We start from the raw sequence: 5,869 nt of genomic DNA, 5'->3' as shown, positions 1-5,869 counted from the left end.
TGAGCTAATCATGTGCCTTGTTCGCCTAAGAACCGAAAGGCTGATCACTATTAATTTATTAGCGAGAAAGCGAGTATATGTGAAAGATAAAAGAAAATAAAGAGAGAAAAAAACAAAACGATTGGGAGACGAAACTATACGGGAAGATGGAAGAACCACATTTGCCTTATAGATAACAAGATACAAAATACAAGAGACAAGATACAAGAAACAAGATGGGAAAAAAGTAAGAGAAAGGAGCGATTTGCGTGCGTGTTTAAAGTATAATGTGAGTGACGTATCACGCGCGCCAAGACGCGTTTTACCTTATATGATAATATGTAATTTATTGAATGAAAAATGATACGAGGAAGAGAAAAGATATAAGAGAAATTACAGAGTAGAAAAAAAAAAACGACAAGTAAAATCTGTTCAAAAAATTAAAAAAAAAAAAACAAAAAAAAACAAAAAAAAAACAAAAATGATTACAAAGTAAAATATTTTTTAAAAATTAATTATGTTTGGTATGTTAAATGAATGTTTGCAAGACCACCAAATGTGTCAATAGACGGCGACACAAAAGAAGGGTAGCCAAAACGGTGCAGCGGTGTGACTGCTGTACGATGAGGTTCGTGATCGAGGAATAAAAGAAGTTAAGAAAGAAATCTGGGATCATTTGACTTTTGGCAGAACTTGGAGTTCGGAAATATAGTCTTCATCGATTAGGCGTAGATATTTTTGCAAACAGATTGAATTTCTTTAACTGAAATACATAAATAGTACTTTGAAACGAGCTTCGAGCCTTTTGTTGACGAGTAATTTACTAATTCTGGTTGTGAGGCGAAATTTTTTTCTCTGGACCTTTCTGAAAGGTCGACTGAACCAATTCGCATTTCGCAGACACACCGCTCTGATAAAATTGATGGAAAGGATTAATTAAATGCAGAGGTACTTATTGATAATTATATTGTTATATACGTAGAAAAAGATTTGCCAGTTGAACAAAGCTTTTACCTGCTGTCACGAATCATTACAGCTACATTAGATAAAAAATCACATACTCGTCTTATGAAACGATTTCAATTTTGGGTTCGACGATGATTTATTTTACCAACTCGCTGAATATCATGGCGGTAGAATAAATCTTTATTCAACTGACATTTCGTCCCATATCTCCCTTACCGCGTGACGAAAGACTGAGTATACTTTGCGAAAAAATATAATTCATTTGGATGACTAATATCGTACAATAATCGCAAAATTGTATGCACCGATTGGCTGATTTATAGTGAAATAAATAATCGAAGATTGTACGTTGCATTGCAGTGTGGTGTGGTGAACACGTCAATTCTTGTGTATTCAATTTTCATGACATTGCTTCCTGGTTTCAATAACCATCATGGTACGATAATTGTAGAGAAATGTCTATTAGATGTCCTTTATTGTTTAAACAAGTGTTTCTCCCACGATATTCAGAAAAAAATCATTGAAAAACATGCAGGTTTTCTGCAGTTTTTTTTTTGCCCCTTGTGCGAATGGGTTGTTTTTGACGAACATCTTAAGACGGCTGCAACCGTATAATGATGCATGCTGCTCCGCACGGGCATTCGTGTCCACTGCATACATACCCTATCAGGCGTGGCGGGTGTTGGCAGTAATTATTATTAAGCATTAACGGAAGGTTGAAAAATTTGGATGCTGTCGACAGCTACGGATCACCGACCACTCCTGAAACGCGTGCACCCTTTGATTTTGACGTATGATTAGAAGTTTGGGTCGTCGTTAAATTTTGGCATCTACAACGTCGATAATATGAACAGATCTTGCAGATGCGTACGGGTTTTAAAACGTGTTGTAACATGTGTTTGCTGACAACCGTGCGTATCTGTAATATGTATAAAGCGTATATTTTAGATTTGAAACGAGAATTTGCTATTTCAGTCAGGTGAAGTGAAATGTATGATTATGATAATGATACGCGCATAAGATATCAGGTAGTACACATCGTTAAATGAATAAGATATGTAAAGTTTTAAGTGCGATGAAATAGAGTAAAACGAAGAAAAAAAATAATAGAAAGGATAAAAATATTGGCGGCGTAGTCGTATGACAGAGGCCCCTTATCTAGTCGTTTAGTTTGTTGGGACTAATTATTTGAGTGTACATAATAATAACTGTAATAATAATAACAATAACGAATAACGATTATTATTGTAATGATAATATTAATAATACATAATGTTAGTACGATGTGGAACACAATAAGGAAAGAGTAAGCTTATTATAAGCTCCAGTGCGATGAAATTATTGAATGTGGAAGTACAGAGATGAATGTATAATGATATAGGTATAATAATGATAATAATAATGTATACATATACAGAGACATACGAAGGAGAAATTGTAAAAAGAAAAAATGAAAAATGATTGATACTAGAGAAAAAAGAAAAAAAAAAAAAAATACAATCATTCAATCAAAGGCTGTGTGTAAAACAAGCGAAAGAGATCGCGATCGTGTCACCGGCTATGCACGACCCCGATGGAAAGAAATGGAGACCAATTTGCTCTGTGGATATTTCTAAACTCTACGTACCTATACACATATTACGCGACTTAATAAGACTTTAATCCGTAATACACGTCGTTATATACTTATGCATAAATGCTTCCTCTAATTCGTTGCACCTGTTAACAGAAAGCATGTAAACAAACCGTTGAAAGTTTGTCGAAATTGCGCCAAAGAATGGTGAATGGAATGGAGTGTTGGGGTCCAACATATTCTAAACACACCATCTGGTGGCAGAACGCATACCGAATACACTCGCAACATGGTTGTGTTTAATTTAGTGTACATAAAAAAAAAGTCTTCTCTTTTGTCTCGTATTTTTTACTCTATAAATAAAATCAATGTAATTCAAATAAAAGCCCAAAATTTTTCACGAATTTTTTCGTGCCTGGATAGTAATTTTTTTTACAATATGCAACATTGCATTATACCCCAAATATGTATCAGCTGATCAAACTCTTCGGTGCCATATTGGATCAGCCACTCACATGTTTATGTTGGATCCCAACTGGACGACGATTCATTTTATGCGTAGATCAAACCACCAACGGTGAGCGTTTTCTCGGTTTCAGTATAATCGATAGCTTTGCTGACAATTTTTAACGTTTTCATATTAAATATTAGAGGTGTCCCGCGTAAGCGGTGGCGTTTCTTGAGCTTCGTTGCAGTATCTGATTCACCTACTTGAAAGGGTTTAATATTGTTAACTTGGTACGCGTAACGCGTTTCGGTTTTTGTTTTTCGGAGTCTGCTTATCTGTGCAGGTATATACGCACGTAATTCGTGATTAAGGTAACGCGAAAACGAGAGAGACCCACAAACTCACACAATGAAATGGTTAGAACCGAGTTTCTATTTCGGTTGGGGATATTATCAGAGGCGTATGTTTTTGAAAGAAACGTGCCTCTCGTCGACAGTTCTCCGTTACGTGGGTACTTCATGGCTGATCGTAGTCCTCGAGTTTAAAGACAGAGTAATTATTATCGACGAGCCGTCGGATTGATTCAGTTAGACTGCACCTCTGCTGATCGAATCGGATCCCAACGATTTTGTAACATATAATTTTACGGTATATATATATATATATATATATATATATATATATATATATATATATATATACAGTTGTATAAGCAGTTATACACACTATACATTATAAGCATTGTATTATATATCAAAATTTATTTAGTTATTTTATGAATAAAAATCCAATCTCTATTACTCCGGTTTTCATTTCCCGTTTATTATTTCATAAAATTATTTGTAAGCTAACTTTTTGCGGAAAGTGATTGATGGTCCTTTTCAATAATCAATATCACTGGTGGTCACTTTAGTTTCTCCAATCACAATTACGGTTAGAAAATATTTTCGCCAACGTTTGGCACCTAGGCAAGTTTCTTTTTTCTATGAAGAAAAGTGTGCTAGCTAATCGTAACCTAATCATAAATGCCTAAAATTTTAAATGCCTAGAATCGTTGGGGAAATTTGCAGTAGTTTGGAATATTTTGCGAATTGCGGGATAGTTTTGTTTTGAGATACTTTTTTGAAGAATACGTAAACATGCAAATTCTGTTACGGATCAGCTAGATGTCAGATAAGTAACTTTTGAGTTTCAATGAAGAAAAATTTTCTTGTAATTGCCAAATATGTAAATGTTTGAAAAAGTGTAGAGTAATCTTGAAACCTTCGGGTAACAAATTTCGCAGTTCCAGACAAATTTTAAAAATAAATATGGTAGGGAAAAAAATTTAAGGAATTCTTGTACTAAAATCTACACAATTTCAAATCTGGTACTAAGTTAGTTTTATATATTGACATTACTAATTATTTCAGTCACTTTTTAGACTACTAAAAATTTAGACTTATTAAACATATTAGTGGCTCCAGTACTGTTTTTCCCCCTCAGCAATGAGTGGGAAGCCTGCAATCAAAATGAAACATTTCGCAGTGCATAATTTTTCCAAGGGGTTTCAGCTTTTAAATGATTTTTATTACTGTAGGACAATGTGATTCAGACAGTATTTATTCACGTCTTTGAGCTTTTCAAACCAACAATGTTCTCTAACAAAACTGGTGCAATAATTTTTTGCTTACCAGTTACGATACATGTGGGAGTATTTTTTCTTGTTCACTTACATTCGCCTATACTTTAAGCAATATATCCTGGCAGACTCGACGCTTGTTAAAATTTTTTACATTCTGTAATTCTTGAAATGACACAAATTTAAAATTAACGTTCGACTGATGGGTCCGTGAAACAGCGTTATCTTGATACTTGAATTATGATGACAGGTTAGAAAATATCGATTCTTCACCTCATATTTTTCAAAGTCAATTACAAGGTTATTCTGAGGAAACATTTTTGCTCTCTCACTGAATTGTCAACCCAGTAACGGATAGAGATATTTGCAGTCTTTAGTTTTCGCGAAAAACCGAATGATATTGTCCTGTGGTCCAAAAATGCGCGGTCTACAAATCAATGTAAATATGGCGCCCACGCATCGCTTATTGCCTCCAAGACAACAACTGTTTCGAAATATATCATTTCATACGATAGTTTATTACATTCTGGCGGGGAATATAGCATGCAATCTTTTTTCGCACATATTATTCTTATGCCAAAAACGTTGATATATCTCGGGATAATATCTATACGTCTTAACATGAAACAAATATGTTTTGTGTATTGATAGCTGAGGTCTTCCACCTAGACGATGGTACTGATAGATTATTATCAATTTCGAATATTAATATCCGCACAAATCCAGAGCCAAATATTTGATTAGTTTCGCGTTTATATCGTATATTATTCGTGTTCGGTTCCTCGCCTCGATTATGTGTACGCTACCGTTTATTGGCTTAAGTGCGAACGGTTGAATTCAATAAAGTCGTGTTTATTATATGCCTTTGCGTATCAGTCACAATGAACACACCGACTGCAATCGTTTGCGGCTCTTCGTAGATAAATACCAAGGACAAACAAGATAATGCGAGTTAAACCGACACGTTCTACGGCGTGACTCAAACGGTGGTGTTACAGTGTTTTTTTCTTTTTTTTTTTCTCTTCTAATTACATCGATCCTTCAATAGCGTTTTATTGACAGTGACTAACCGTCGTCGCTTGGAAGAAATACCTATGCGTACAACCAACTGTTACGTTGCGAGCAAACGGTGCATTCCATGCGAATTGAGAAGATTCAGATTCCGAGAATTACATAGAATAGTATAGTAGAAATATGTTTTAAGATCAAACAAAAGCAAGTCAATCAGTTCTCTCGTACGATAATTAATCGATCGTTAAGAAATTTTTGCTAAATTTGCAAA

General features: G+C 34.6%; 1 protein-coding gene across 1 annotated transcript in view; it reads left to right on the top strand.

The window, feature by feature from the left end:
- The window catches only part of LOC124303294 (dual specificity protein phosphatase 10), a 91,505-nt gene extending 88,583 nt beyond the window's left edge, over nucleotides 1–2,922 (top strand). The window contains exon 5 of the mRNA XM_046760356.1: nucleotides 1–2,922. This exon is cut by the window's left edge and continues 638 nt beyond it. The gene's annotated coding sequence lies outside the window, so the exon portion shown is untranslated.
- The last annotated feature ends 2,947 nt before the right edge of the window (nucleotides 2,923–5,869 follow it).

This window comes from Neodiprion virginianus, chromosome 4 (assembly GCF_021901495.1).
Source record: "Neodiprion virginianus isolate iyNeoVirg1 chromosome 4, iyNeoVirg1.1, whole genome shotgun sequence".
NCBI lineage: Eukaryota > Metazoa > Arthropoda > Insecta > Hymenoptera > Diprionidae > Neodiprion > Neodiprion virginianus.
The sequence above is the reverse complement of the archived record's forward strand: the minus strand, read 5'-3'. Positions and strand labels throughout refer to the sequence as shown.